This window comes from Mustela lutreola, chromosome 10 (assembly GCF_030435805.1).
Source record: "Mustela lutreola isolate mMusLut2 chromosome 10, mMusLut2.pri, whole genome shotgun sequence".
Taxonomy (NCBI): domain Eukaryota; kingdom Metazoa; phylum Chordata; class Mammalia; order Carnivora; family Mustelidae; genus Mustela; species Mustela lutreola.
Window position 1 is genome coordinate 37,871,510 of NC_081299.1, and position 16,788 is coordinate 37,888,297.

The window sequence follows — 16,788 nt, forward strand, 5'->3', positions numbered from 1 at the left end:
AAAGCAAAACCCAACATAAGGGGGGACTACTATAGTAAAATATATCACAACCACAGTGACACTGATACAATCCACTGTTTTTTTTAGATATCTCCAGTTTTATTTATATTCATTTCTGTGTGAGTGTGTGCCTATATTTAGGTCTATATACTTCTGTTGGATCTGTAGGTTTGTGTTCACCACCACAGTCAAGATACAGAAGGGCTGCATCACATCTGTAATCACACCCACCTTCCTCCCCAAACCCATCCCTAACCCCTGATAACTAATGGCCTGTTTCCAGTTTCTATAATTATATCACACATTGTAAGAAAAAGTCTAAATCAGCCAATTAAAAGACAGATTGAATTTTTATTTTTATTTAAAATTTTTTTCAGATTGTATTTTTAAAGAAAGAAAACTATTTTCAAATCTGCTTGCAAGACACACACATAAAATACAAGGACATATAAAGATAGAAAACAAAAATACAAATAAAGGCATAATATATAAAAAATAACTACAAAGACATAATATATAATATATAAAGTAAAACAAAACAAAATAAACAAAAAAACCCTTCTGGCTTGGCTGCGCTAGAAAAGAGAGAAATCGTCCAAGAAAAGGATCAAAATAATAAAAGATTCAATTCATTAGCTGATGAATACATAGTAACACTGGTCAAGAGAAAAGAGAGAAGACACAAATTACTAATATCAGGAATTAAAAGAGATAGAGATATTCAAAAATTCTAATAAGACATTATGAATACATCCATGCTACTGAATGTATTGAAGGTACCTGATCTGAATCATAATTCAAACAAAAATGACTGAACAATTATAATACAATTGGCGAAATGTTAACTGAGTGGATATTTGACGATGGTAAGAAACTGGTATTTTTTGGTGTGAGGTAAAGTTGTTCCTTTATTTTAGATACCCATATCTGATCCAATCTTGACGTTTACTTCAAAATGATCTTCCTTATTAAAAAAAAAAAACAAACAAGTTTCTACCAAAAGAAAACTTAAAACTTCTATATAGAAAAATGAAATGGTTTTTTATATATGTACACATGCATATGTGTATATGCATGTGTACACACACACACACACACACAGACATATATATATATATATATGTAGAGATACACACAATTTGTTAGTTAAAACCTAACAACAGCAACAACAACGGCGACAACAAAACACTAAGTCAGTGACTTCACTGGTGAATTCTTTCAAACTTCTAAGTTAGAAAATATGCCAATTATGTACACACTCTTTTTTTTTTAAAGATTTTATTTATTTATTTGACAGACAGAGATCACAAGTAGGCAGAGAGGCAGGCAGAGAGAGAGACGGGGAAGCAGGCTCCCTACCTAACAGAGAGCCTGATGTGAGGCTCGATCCCAGGACCCTGGGATCACGACCCGAGCCAAAGGCAGAGGCTTTAATCCACTGAGCCACCCAGGTGCCCCTATACACACTCTTTCAAGGGCCATAAAAGAAAGAACACTTCTCAACTTGTCTTATAAGCTCAGGAAAACCTTGATACCAAAACATGGCAAGAAGCTCAAAAACAAACAAACAAACAGGCTATCTATCCAAAACCTACATTTTAGATATTGGTATTTATAGATAAAGTCATATGATGTCTGAGATTTACTTCAAAATAATCTAAAAAAAAAAAAAAGTGATGATCTAAAAAAGGGTATAGGGGCATGTGGGTGGATCAGTCACTTAAGCATCTACCTTCAGTTCAGGTCATGATGCCAGGGTCCTGGGATCGAGCCCCATATCAGGCTCCCTGCTCAATGGAGAGTCTGCTGCTCCCTCTCTCTCTGTCCTCCCTCAACTCATGCTCTCTCTCTCTCTCTCTCTCTCTTACTCACTCTATATCTTAAATAAACAAAATCTTTAAAAAAAAAAAGCAATTTAAAAAAGTAATTTACTTCAAAATATTCTAAAAGAAGAGGGGAGATAGATATAAAACATTAGCCATGAGTTGATAACTACTGAACTGAGTGATAAGTCAGGGGTGTCTATTTTTCTCTTTTGTTTACTTTTGTATATTTATTAAATTTTCTCTTAATAAAAAGGTTTTTTAAAGTATTTTTGATTAAAGAAAGTTGTGTGTGTGCTCTAAAAGCATCACCATGAAAACTCCCATTATACTGTTTTGTTAAAGTTCTCTTCTGCCTTTTCCACTAAATCTGAAGAAATTATACAATGGAATACTGTTCATCCATAAAAAAGAAGAAATCCTACCATTTGGAATGACACCGATAGATGTTGAAAACATTACGCAAAATGAAATATGTCAGACAGAGAAAGACAAATACTCTATGATCTCATTTCTATACGGAATTAGAAACAAAAAGAAAAAAAACCCACCAAACTCTAAAAAAGAGATCATATTTGTGGTTACCAGAGGCAGGTGGTGGGGGAAGGATAAATGGAAGAAGGTGGTCAAGTTATAAATATAAGTAAGTACTGGGGATGTGATGTACAAATGATGACTGCCATTACCACTGCTGTATGACATACAGGAATACTGTTGAGAGAGTCAATCCTAAGAGTTCTCATCACAAGAGAAATTTTCTGTCCTTTTCTTTGTATTGTATCTATATAATGGATGCTAACTAAACCTCTCATGGTAGGGGGGCCTGAGTGGTGCATTCTGTTAAGCAGCTGACTCTTGGTTTCAATTAGGTCATGATCTCAGGGTCATGGGATCCAGCCCCCCATTGGTTCTGCACTAAGCACAGAGTCTGCTTAAGATCCTCTCTCCCCTCTGTCTCTGCCCTTCCCAACCACACACTCAGCTCAGTGCACACTCAGGTGTGCGCACTCCCTCTCTAAAATAAATAAAACAAATAAAATAAGCCCAACATAGTAATCGTTTCACATTATACATAAGCCAAACCATCATGTTGTACACCTTAAACTGATACAATGATGTATGCCAATTATTTCCCAATAAAACTGGGGGGAAAAAAGTTTTTACAGGAGGACTCTTACCAAGAAATTAATCATCTCCTTTTAGTCTTTATCATCTGATTTTGTCAACCATTCATCTTCTTTCTTATTACAATTTCTAAACCTCTGGTCCCTATCACTTTTCACTGAAGACGATTGGAAATCGTCCCTTCAAACACAGGACTTTGTCATAATTTTGAGTAATATCAACTTCCATGTGACTGCCTCATACAACAGCTCTAATCTCCTCCAATCCAGTACATAATCCACTTATGCAAAGATTCTGCTTATTTATTTATATGTCTCATTCTTCTTTTACTAAAATGGGCCTATATTTGATTTATTTCTGAATCCTCTATATTCTCTCCGAGTTACGGAGTCTGCATAGGCAATCAAAAAGCTGGAAAAAAATTCCAGTTCTTATGATAGGTCAGTGGATAAGCAACTTTTGTGTAAGAGAACTTTACTATAATCCCTTGAATCACATTGCACATTCTATGACTACACCATGCTGTTTTTCATCCCTTTTCCAATAGGCGGAAAAACAGAAAAGGATTAATGCTAAACGTGGTGCTAAAATAAGAGCTAGGCTTTTAAGAAACTTGATCTATTGTACTCAAAATAATTCTAATTCTTGACCACCAAGAAAAGTCCTGTCTTCTAGAAAATAAAATGAATTTTGTTAGAATCAAACACATTTAACAAGACTGGGATAAGCTGTCTTAATTTTCTATACATACCAACACTGTATTTTCCTGAGGTCACTTATTCTGCAACCTCAACTACTTGAAAAACATGATTACAAACCAGAAAATATACCTTTAAAAAAAGGATAAGGGTAGTCAAAATAACAGTAGTATTTACTACCATCTAGAGAATATCTTGTTTGCCAGAACTAAGTTTCTATGAGCTTCACACTAGTCCTCAAAACAACCTTAAGAAGTCAGTGCTCCCCTTCAGATAAGACACAGAGCCTAAAGGTTAAGGTTTCCAAAGATCCTAAATTCCTGAGCTGAGATTTTATCTTGGCTCTAATGGTCTTCAAAGTCTGTACTGTTTTCCTTTACAGCCTACTGGAACTAAAAAGTGAGACTTACAATACAAATGTTAGATGAGGAAACTGTATTTTGAATGAGGAGTAAAATAAAGAATCAGACAGTAGCTAGATGGGGGTGAGTATGAAGGCAGGGAATATATTTTCTTAAGATGGGAATATACAGCATGTTTATATGGGGTGAGCGTTCACAAAAAGAGAGAAGTTGAAGATACAGGAGGAATTAAAAATATTTAATGACTGAGGGGTGCTTGGTGGCACAGTCAGTTAAGCGTTGACTTTTGGTTCTGACTCAGGTTGTGCTCTCAGGGTTGTGAGACTGAGCACTGCCTTGGGCTCTGCAATCAGTATGGAGTCAGCTTGAGTTTCTCTCACTCTGTCTGCCCGCAGCCCTGCTCGCATGCATGTGCTCTCTCTCTTTCTCTCAGATAAATAAATCTGTTTAAAAAAAGAATCTAGTGACCAAGACACTAGAAATGGCATAAGGAGACAGGTAAGGGGACAAGCAGATAGAAAAACACTGAGCAGAAAAACTCTAATACCAGGAGAAATAAGATAAAAATGACTAATAATGTAGGTGACTTAGGACAAGGAAGGTAGATCACTACTATAACCTCAATTTTGGTTGGCAATGTAGGAAGTAGGGTCATCTGTTCATCTTAAGAATGTTGAAGTTTAAATGCTTGGAGTATCCTATAAGAGAAATTAGACAAGAAATTCTCTAAGAAGTAAAAAGACTAAAAGGTAGCACTGAGAAGCAACTTATGTTGGTACCAATCTGAAGGTCATGAGGGTCAATCAGCAACACCAAACTCAGCTAGAATAAAAGCCAGGAAGGCAAATGTTAGCTATGACCCTTCATGAAGAATCTCCTGTATGTCAGCCTCGATGTAATATCTGGCTTAATGAAATATATAAGGTAAAATAAGATACAGAGAGTTTCAAATGTTGTAGCCAACACAGAGAGAACATACCTTTTTTTAGCACCCATGCCATGTTTTTATTTGATCTCTATCCTAGATGCCCAGGGAAAAAATATCAGTAAATTCTAAGTAGTAGTATTATAGGCCATGTGCTCAAATTTCAATACAAATTAACAATATTTTTTAAAGATATTGAAATGAATCATGAATAAATATTTTAAATAGAACAAAAGACATCAGACTCGATATGAAAGTTCAGCAAAATGATTGGAAATGAGATAAATATTTTTTGGTCACCTCCCTGTATATCAGACACACACACACACACACGTGTGCACACACACAAAAGGAAGGAAAAAAAGAAAAGAAAATTGGGTAAAAGCTTTATTCCCAAAAGCCACAGAATATATAACAGTCAAAATAAACATATGTGTGGCAAGTACACACACATATGCATACATACACAGGTGCGTGTGTGCACACATATATCCCCCCAAAACCTTAGTAATAGACAGAAGGAAAACAAATTTAAGTAAGTCAATAAACATTGCATATCTAAATGGGAAGAATGAATAATGTAAAAATGCCACTTGTCCCAAAGTACAATTAAAATTAAAATTCAAAGAGATTTATCTTAGACCCTGAAACATGATTCTAAGTACATCCACAAAACTAACATGTAGGAATATGAATATGTGTATATCAAATTAAAATATGGATTACAGGGGCGCCTGGGTGGCTCAGTCATTAAATGTCTGCCTTTGGCTCAGGTCATGATCCCAGGGTCCTGGGATCGAGTCCCGCATCAGGCTCCCTGCTCAGGGGGAAGAAGGCTTCTCCCTCTCCCTCTGCCTGCCATTCTGCCTGCTTGTGCTCTCTGTCTCACTGTCAAGTAAATAAATAAAATCTTTAAAAAAAATATGATTACAGAAAGCTCTAATAATTAACCGCACAGTATCAGCCAAATAATATACACTTAGAATAAACAGACATAATGGAGGAAAAAAGAAATGGGAGAGTACACAGAGACAGGATGAAGGTAGAAAGGATATTAATGGAGAACAGATTTTTGCTTCTGACAATGGCAATTTATACAAAGCAGACCAATCATCCTACTAAGAAGATTTTTTAAAAATCTGGTCAAACTATTTTAAAAAATCTGCTTGAAAGCACAGAGAAGCAAATAAGGCTGTGAAAAATTACAGCCTGGAGAAGAAGAAAAATCCAGGAGGATGAACCAGATATTGGAGTTTTTTTCTCTCTAAGGGCATCTGTTAATTCCACTTGAAGAACTTGATAAATTCAGCTGAGATTTTGATGGTCTTGCAGACCTAGAAGCAAAATATGACTGTAGAGCTTACCAACAAGGAGAGGTTTTCATACATTTTTTATACTTAAGCTCCTGAAAGGGCCCAGGAACAAAGATGAACTGGAAATAACCTGGTTTTGATAAGGACTGAAACCTGGCTTCAAATGACCTTAATTAGTGACATCAGACTGACATGATCAAGGATTGCCAGTTACTTGCAGCCTAGAACAGGCAAATAAAAGCAAAGAAAAGTTATCTGGAGAAAGATAGCATGATGCCATGCCCCCATTTTTTTCTACAATTTTTCACATACAATGTCCAATACACCAAACAACTAGGAATAGTTATAGTTATTTTTGGGAAACTGTTAAGCATTATTAACTAAACTAATTATATACCTAATCTATGACCCAAAAATTCTACTCCTAAGACTACACCAAGAGAATGAATATATATGGTTACCAAAATATTTATAAAAATACCCATAGTAGCTTTATTCATCAAAATCCAAGACTAAAAATAATCCTGATAGAAAAATGAATAAATTATAGTATAGTCATACAGTGGAATACCAAAGGGCAATAAAAAAGAATGGTTTACTGAGACAAACAACACAGATGATTCACACAGATATGAGCCATATCAAAGAAGTATATTCTATGATTTAATTTATATGAAGGTCAAGAATAGACAAAAATAATCAATGTTGATAAAAGTCAGAATAGTGATTATTTTGAGGGGAGCACTGACTGGTAGAGGCACACAGAAACCTTTTTCGGCAATGGAAACACTAAGTCTTGGTGAATGGTCATTACTGATATACACAGATGTCACTAATCACTGATGAGTACACAGGGTTAAAATTAGTACATTAGACACAACACAAAAAAATAGCTAAGATAATTTTCAAAAATTATAAACCTGGAGGACTCAAACTACCAGATATCAAAACTGAAACTACAGTAATTAAGAAAGCATAGTATATACGCAAGAATGGACAAACAGACCCATGAAACAGGGCAGAGACTCTAGAAAAAAAATTGCATATATGGAGGCACTTAATTTATGACAAAGTAACATTATAGAGTGATGAGAATAAGAAAAGTTTTTTCGCCAAATAGCATTTTACACACACATATATAAAATAAAAATGAAATTTTATCCCTACTTCAAACCATAGATAAAAATGAAATCCAGGTAAAGTATAAATATAAATGTAAAAAGTAAAGGTATAAGGTTTTTAGATTAGAAGACAGAAGATAGAAGAGCATCTTCATAACATAGGGTAGGCCACAGAGTAGAATGCAAGCCACAGAGTAGAAGATACTGCATCACAGGTAACTAACAGAGGATTTGTAACTAGAAAATATAGAACATTCCTACAAATTAATAAGAAAACCTGATACAGAAATGAACAAAACACTTCACACATATTATAAAAAGGTATCCAGAAAGATTGGTAAATAAATGAAGAATTCTTAAACATGGGGTGCCTGGCTGGCTCAGAGGGTTAAAGCCTCTGCCTTCGGCTCGGGTCATGATCCCAGGGTCCTTGGATGGAGCCCTGCACGTCCAGCCTTCTGCTCAGCGGGGAGCCTGTTTCCTCCTCTCTCTCTCTCTGCCTGCCTCTGCCTACTCATGATCTCTCTCTGTCAAATAAATAAATAAAATCTTAAAAAAAAAAAAAAGAATTCTTTTTTTTTTTTTTTAAGATTTTATTTATTTATTTGACAGAGAGAAATCACAAGTAGACGGAGAGGCAGCCAGAGAGAGAGAGAGAGGGAAGCAGGCTCTCCGCTGAGCAGAGCGCCCGATGCGGGACTCGATCCCAGGACTCTGAGATCATGACCTGAGCCGAAGGCAGCGGCTTAACCCACTGAGCCACCCAGGCGCCCAAAAAAAAGAATTCTTAAACATGACCAAAAAAAAAAAAAAAAAAAGCACTAAGCATAAAGAAAAAATTAATAACTCAAACTACATTATTAAATTAGGCTATCATAAAAGTAACTTGTGCATCAAAAGAACAACTAATAGATAAAAAATGCAAGCCACAGAGTAGAAGATACTGCATTACAGGAAACTAACAGAGGATTTGTAACTAGAAAATATAGAACATTCCTACAAATTAATAAGAAAATCTGATACAGAAATGAATAAAACACTTCACATATATTATAAAAAGGTGTCCAGAAAGATTGGTAAATAAATAAAGAATTGGTCTACCTGATTTGTCTTCAGGTAAATGCCCAATAAAACCATTATTCACCCATTATAATAACTAAAATGAAATAGTCCAGCAATGCCAGGAGTTGGGAAAGACATGGAGAACTACTTTCATCCATGGCAGAGTGTATACTGGTAGAACAACACTGAAACTGTTTGGCAATGTCTGCTCATGTTGACCCTAAGACACTACAATTCTACTTCTATGTATACACCAAATAGAAATGCATGCTCATGAGCACCAAGTCATGTAATCAGAAATGCTCACAGCAACATTATTCAAAATAGCAGGGCACCTGGGTGGCTCAGTGGGTTAAGCCTCTGCCTTCCGCTTGGGTCATGATCTCAGGGTCCTGAGATAGAGCCCCCCATCGGGCTCTCCGCTTGATCGGGAGCCTGATTTCCCCTCTCTCTCTGCCTGCCTCTATGCCTACTTGTGATCTCTCTCTCTGTCAAATAAGTAAATAAAATCTTTTAAAATATTAGCAAAAACTAGTAACCTAAATGCCCATCAATGTCCACAAAGAACAGAGTAAATAAATTGGAGTAGAGTCATGTAATAAAATATTATACAGCAGTAAAGATGAATGGATTAGTTACAACACCACAGATAAATTTCTCAAGCAAAATGCTGAGCAACAAAGTCAGGCACAAAAGAATTCACACAGTATGACTCCATTTATTTAGTGTTCCAAAATACACAAAGCTAAATTATATTAGACATTAAAATGGAAATTCTTTTGTGAAATAGAGAGGAAATAGCGATTAAGGGTGATATAAGTTCTAGCAATGCTCTATTTCTTCTGATTACACAGGTATTCACACTGTAATGCAATTTCCTTTTTTTTTTCTTTAAGATGTTATTTACTTACTTTTTAGAGAGACCATAAGCAGGGGGAGTGGCAGACAGAGCAGGCAGAGGGAGAAGCAGGCTCCCCACTGAGCAAGGAGGCCAACATGGGACTTGATCTGAGGACCCTGGGATCATGATCTGAGCTGAAGGCAGATGGTTAATCAACTGAGCCACCCAGGCATCCCTCACACTGCAATATTTCAAAGAACTATAAATAGATGCTTGAGTTAAACATGGTAGGTTAAACATACACATTAGCTATGTTCCCTTCTGAACCCTCAATAAAAAAAACAAAAGATTAAACACACACACACACACACACACACACACACTCCCTCTCTCTCTCTTTCTCTCTCTCTCAATGGCAAAACCTGAGAGGAAACAATTTGAACAGAAGTGGTAACTGAGTTAACAGGAGAAAGGATCTTAAGCCAATAGACAGGAAATCTTAGAAGCAATCCATGTTATACTCAGGAATTCCTAACAGATTTAGTAATAACAGATTTAGTAATTGGTGGTGCCAGGTACCTCTGGAAATGACAGAATCAATGGGGCTAAAAGCCAGAGCAGCTGAAAGTTTAAGAAGCAGTCAAAAACCCAGATCCTTCCTCCAGTGTACACTGCTAGGAAACTGTCTTTCCTCATATCCAAGCAGGTAAGTTTGGAAGTTTATTTTTTGGAGAGGGTGGGACAGGGAGAAAAGGGTGGAAGGGAGGGAGGGAAGATGAGGCAAGAGGGAAGATTAGTCATCCTTGTCCTGCTCATTGTTGTCCTTGGAATGGAAACAGCAGATATCATTGATAGCAGGGGTACTATCTAAAAACAGGTAGATGAAGAGTCTGGGCTACATATTGATACTTTACCACAGCTGGTTCTTCCACAAGGTTCTAAAATCAGTAGTAGCCAAGTTTATAGCCTCTAGGAGAAAGATATAACTTATTTTTCTACTGAACATGACCAGCTAAAGAGAAAAGACATAAAAAGATGCCGAATCCTAAGTTTTCCAATAAGATGACCGAGAGAAATTATCTTAACTTGAAAGTCCATACTGACAATCTCCATCGAGGAGGAACCCCAACAGATTCAGTAATTAGTAGTGCCAGGCATCTTTGGCATATAATTTCTAAAAGCATACTAGTCTTCTGCTCTTCAAATATGAACAGATGGCCAATAATTTGATGACATCCTCTAATATGAAAGGCAGAAACAAAAACACAAAGCAGAAAATAAAAGCAGAAGCACCAGAGTTTGTTTTCCCAAATCCCCTCATAAAAACAGACGCAGCAATTACATAGCAAAACCATAAACCTATGGACAACATTTATAAAAAAGTAAGGTGGGACGCCTGGGTGGCTCAGTTGGTTAAGCAGCTGCCTTCGGCTCAGGTCATGATCCCAGCATCCTGGGATCGAGTCCCATATCGGGCTCCTTGCTCTGCAGGGAGCCTGCTTCTCCGTCTGACTCTGCCTTCCACTCTGTCTGCCTGTGCTCGCTCCCGCTCGCTCTCTCTGACAAATAAATAAAATCTTAAAAAAAAAAAAAGTAAGGTGATAAGATATCTCTACAAACCACTCACAGTCACAAAACCCATGGATATCACCATCTATCTATTAAGGGAAGCAGAAGGAAGTAAGGGGCAATCTAAAGGACCTGGGAAGAGATCCCCAAAATAGCCAGCAGGTGCTCACTGGGAAGCACAGGTCAATTTGAGAAAAATAGCTGAAACTGGGCAAATGCTAGCCCATTCTAGTAGTTGGTGAATTCAAAAGGTTTAAGGTAAGTCCCAAAGACGGTAGTCTGGCAACCTGTAAGAACTATAGAAACTGACCACCCAGGGTTCAGAGCCCAAGAAACCAGAAAGCTAGGACAGAGCCCAAGAAACTAGAAGAAACTTAAGATAAGAGAATACAAATTAAACAGGTATCCAGACTGGCAATGAAGAAGTCAAACTCTCTCTCTTCGCAGATGACATCATTCTTCATATGGAAAACCCAAAAGACTCCACCCCCAAACTACTAAAACTCATACAGCAATTCAGTAACGTGGTAGGATACAAAGTCAATGTACAGAAATCAGTGGCTTTCTTATACACTAACAATGAAAATACAGAAAGGAAAATTAGAGAATCGATTCCATTTACTATAGCACCAAGAACCATAAGATACCTGGGAAAAAACCTAACCAAAGAGGTAAAGGATCTGTACTCGAGGAACTATAGAACACTCATGAAAGAAACTGAAGAAGATACAAAAGGATGGAAGACCATTCCATGCTCTTGGATCAGAAGAATAAACATTGTTAAAATGTCTATACTGCCTAGAGCAATCTATACTTTTAATGCCATTCCAATCAAAATTCTACCAGTATTTTTCAAAGAGCTGGAGCAAATAATCCTAAAATTTGTATGGAATCAGAAGAGACCCCGAATTTCTAAGGAAATGTTGAAAAGCAAAAATAAAGCTGGCGGCATCACGTTACCTGATTTCAAGCTTCACTACAAAGCTGTGATCACCAAGACAGCATGGTACTGGCATAAAAACAGACACATAGACCAGTGGAACAGAGTAGAGAGACCAGATATGGACACTCAACTCTATGGTCAAATAATCTTCGACAAAACAGGAAAAAATATACAGTGGAAAAAAGACAGTCTCTTCAATAAATGGTGCTGGGAAAACTGGGCAGCTATATGTAGAAGAATGAAACTCGAGCATTCTCTTACACCGTACACAAAGATAAACTCTAAATGGATAAAAGACCTCAATGTGAGACAGGAATCCATCAGAATCCTAGAGAAGAACATAGGCAGTAACCTCTTCGATATCAGCCACAGCAACTTCTTTCAAGATATGTCTCCAAAGGCAAAGGAAACCAAAGCGAAAATGAACTTTTGGGACTGCATCAAGATCAAAAGCTTCTGCACAGCAAAGGAAACAATCAACAGAACAAAGAGGCAACCCACGGAATGGGAGAAGATATTTGCAAATGACAGTACAGACAAAAGGCTGATATCCAGGATCTATAAAGAACTTCTCAAACTCAACACACACAAAACAGATAATCATATCAAAAAATGGGCAGAAGATATGAACAGACACTTCTCCAATGAATACGTACAAATGGCTATCAGACACATGAAAAAATGTTCATCATCACTAGCCATCAGGGAGATTCAAATTAAAACCACATTGAGATACCACCTAACACCAGTTAGAATGGCCAAAATTAGCAAGACAGGAAACAACGTGTGTGGGAGAGGATGTGAGAAAGGGAAACCCTCTTACACTGTTGGTGGGTGTGCAAGTTGGTGCAGCCACTTTAGAAAACAGAGTGGATATTCCTCAAAAAATTAAAAATAGAGCTTCCCTATGACCCTGTAATTGCACTATGGGTATTTACCTCCAAAGATACAAATTTAGTGAAAAGAAGGGCCATCTGTACCCCAATGTTTATAGCAACAATGGCCACAGTCGCCAAACTGTGGGAAGAACCAAGATGTCCTTCAATGGATGAATGGATAAGGAAGATGTGGTCCATATACACTATGGAGTATTATGCCTCCATCAGAAAGGATGAATACCCAACTTTTGTAGCAACATGGAAACATGGACGGGACTGGAAGAGATTATGCTGAGTGAAATAAATCAAGCAGAGAGAGTTAATTATCATATGGTTTCACTTATTTGTGGAGCAAAGGAAATAACACGGAGGACATGGGGAGATGAAGAGGAGAAGGGAGTTGAGGGAAATTGGAGGGGGAAATGAACCATGAGAGACTATGGGCTCTGAAAAACAATCTGAGGGTTTTGAAGGGGTGGAGGGTAGGAGGTTGGGGGAGCCTGGTGGTGGGTATTACGGAGGGCACGTATTGTATGGAGCACTGGGTGTGATGCATAAACAATGAATTCTGTTACACTGAAAAGAAATTAAATTTTTAAAAAATGGAAAGAAAAAAAAAAAATTAAACACAGGGGCGCCTGGGTGGCTCAGTTGATTGTCTGCCTTCTGCTCAGGTCATGGCCCTAGGATCCCAGCTCAGGAGGGAGCCTGCTACTCCCCCTCCCTCTGCCCCTCCTCTTCCCTAATGCTCTCCCTCACTGTCTCACTCTCTCTCGCAAATAAATAAATAAAATCTTTTAAAAAGTTAAACATTATACATATTATACAATCCAGCTTATAGCCATATATTCATAGCAATACTGTTCATAAGAGCCAAAAACTAGAAATAATGCAATGCTCATCCAAATGTCCATAAAATAGAAATAATGTTAAATGTAGAAAAAATTTTTAGAAGAACTGCCTTCATGAACTATCTCTGATCTATAAACATGCTGTGTCATTTCATTTGCTTTTTTTAGCTGATCTTTAATTTCACTCCAATGTTTTGGAGTTTTGGAAAGGGAAATAAATTTCATACAATAGAATACTAACTTGCCAATAAAGAGGAATGAAGTACTAATACATAAAACAACATGGATAGATCTCAAAAATATTATTATTATTTTTTTTATGGCTTAGTGGACAGACCCACTTTATTTATTTATTTATTTATTAAATTTTTATTTTTTATAAACATATATTTTTATCCCCAGGGGTACAGGTCTGTGAATCACCAGGTTTACACACTTCACAGCACTCACCAAAGCACATACCCTCCCCAGTGTCCATAATCCCACCCCCTTCTCCCTCAAAAATATTATTTTAAGTGAAAGAAGCCAGACACAATAGGCTATATATTATATGAATCTATACACATGAAATTTCTAGAAAAGGCAAAGAGGGAAAATAGATCTGTGGTTGTTGGGGATGGGAAGTGGCCATAAGGAATGCTGGTAGATGACCATTAGGGAAATTTTGGGGTCATGGCAGTATCACAAATTGAATCGTGAGGATGGTTCACAACTGCATAAATTTTCTAGAAATCATTTAAGTACAATTACAATGATGAATTTTGTGATATGCAAATTATGCCTCACTAAAGAATGACTCTGGCTTTCTTGAAGAACTATGTTTCAGAGTAAACAAATTGCTAATAAAGAAGATTTCTTTTACAGAGGAATTCCAGCTAATAAATACAGAAAGTGACAATATTAGGAAAATCACACTTTGTAATCCCTACTTAAAAGACAGATCTCAAAGTTACTTGAGGAAAGATTGATGAGGAACTTTGCAATGGAAGAATCAGGCTGGTACTGCCTGGAGCTAAATCATCAATTTTAACATCACTAAACTTAAGACCATCAGACTCATATACAACTTGGTATTTTACAACAAGTACACAGAATCAACTCTGAAGGATTCTTGCCAAAAATTAAACCTCTAGATCTAATCAAACCTCTAGATCTAATTATCAGTTTACATAATACAGTAATAAACAACTCAACAGCCCTTTAAGGAAGCAATCAGTCAATCTAAGTTAAAGGATATTCTAAAGGACTTGGTTTTTCTAGTAAATTCACAGCAGTAAAGGGGTGCCTGGCTGGCTCAGTCGGTGGAGCGTGTGACTCTTGACGTTGGGGTTGTAGGTTTGAGCCCCACGATGGCTATGCAGATTACTTAAAAATAAAATCTTAAAAAAAAAAGTGAGGGGCACAAATACAGAGAAAAAGATTCAAGAGGTAAACACTGATACATAGAGTATGAACTATACCTTGATTGGATTCTGATTTTAGCAAACCAACTGTAAAAAGATGTTTTGGTGACAAGTGGGGAAATCTTCATAATGACTACATATTTGATATTATTAAGAAATAATTAATTTCCTTGCATGATACCAGCATAGTGGTATGCGTGTATGTGTAGCTAGAATACCTGTGGTAAAATGATGTAAAGATGTGCTTTTAAAGATAACCACAATTACTTTAAGTGGCAGAGTGCACATGTAATAAAACTGATAATGTGTTGAAAATTGTTGAAACTGGACAATAGGTATATTGGACTTCATTGTCCCATTCTCACCACTCTTAGTATGTTTTTAATTTTTCATATTAATAAGGTTAGTGGACAATGAAAGACTATAAACTTAAGAGAAAAAAAGTAAAAGAAAAAGGGGAGCCATAGCTCACAAGAGAGGTCAAAGATAAGGACTGACATGTAAGTCTTCAGAAGATGGAGAATACATGAAGCCTAGTCTTTGGAGAGCAGAATACAAGAAGAAAAATAGAAAATAAATACATAACAAGAGACCGGAGAAGTAACGCCAGTGGAATAGTAATATTTAAAGACAGAGCAGAGAAAGAGGAGTTTGAGAAAGATACCAAAAAGTAGAATCAGTAAGATGGGAAGAGACCTAAGAGAAAAACTAAATCAGGAAAAGCAAGGCAAGAACGTTTCCAAATAATAATAACCACAATAATAACCACTAAGTACTCTTATTATAGTCCCCAAATTTCAAATCAAATAGAAAAAAAGGGGTACCTGTGTAGTTCAGTCAGTTAAGCATTCAACTCTTGGTTTTGGTCCAGGTCCTGATCTCATGGTCTGTGAGACTGGGCCCTGTATGGGGCCCTGAGCTCAGTAAGAGCCTACTTGAATATTCTCTCCCTCTGTCCCTTCCCCTGCTCCCACTTTCCCACTCTCCTCTTTCTCTCTCTCAAATAAATAAATCAATCTTTAAAAAAAACACAAATAGTAAAAAAAGAATTGTGTTTTGAAAAAAAGAATTTCAGAATGAAATAATTATCTCATATTTAGATGAGATAATACTAGATATTAGATAATATTTAGATATTTAGATATCAGAATTCTTATTTTCTAAGATACACAAAACAATTTCCCAGTTACTGAAGAAGATGTACAAGAAATATTAACGTTTATTTAATGTTAATTTTAGAAAAGGCATTTACCTACTAACACCAAACTGCTGCTTACCTAATCCACCACAGTGAAAGATAGAATATCAAGCACTAGAACAACTACAAAAAAATAAATAAGGTATTGACGCTGGCCATAAAGAGTTCTCTGGAGACGAATCATTAAACTGTATAATTCACAAAGATAAGACAGTAAGCTGGCCTATTTCTCCCCATATGCCCAGATTCCAGCAAGGTGCTGGGTTCCATGTTTCTACAAGGCTGGAATCCCAGTGGGGTGCAGGGGGGAAGAACAGGTGACATTGATGATGCCCATTATTGTTGATGTTTTGAACCACAGATATTTATTAGACCAAACCGGTGATCTCAGATCCCTCTCTAATCACAAGAATAGATAACAGAGCTTTTCATTTCATACCCTGAGCTTGAGTAACTTATTCCCAAATATATATACAGCTTTGCATTGCTGCCCTCAAAAATAAATGTATCTTTTTATAGTTGATTCCTAGTACTTTGAGGAATTTACTATTACTCACAGTCTTGAAAATGTCACTTCAAATAATTTACCAACATATTAGATGCAATAAAAAATGCAAATCATATATAATTTTAAGCTGCCATTACTTCAATATTCTATTATTTACTCTATTAATTT

At 36.5% G+C, this 16,788-nt stretch overlaps 1 protein-coding gene across 6 annotated transcripts in view; it reads right to left on the reverse strand.

Annotated features, from left to right (window-relative positions):
* SPATA6 (spermatogenesis associated 6) overlaps positions 1–16,788 on the reverse strand; it is a 138,350-nt gene that overhangs the window by 100,011 nt on the left and 21,551 nt on the right. The gene's annotated exons all lie outside the window — the stretch shown is intronic.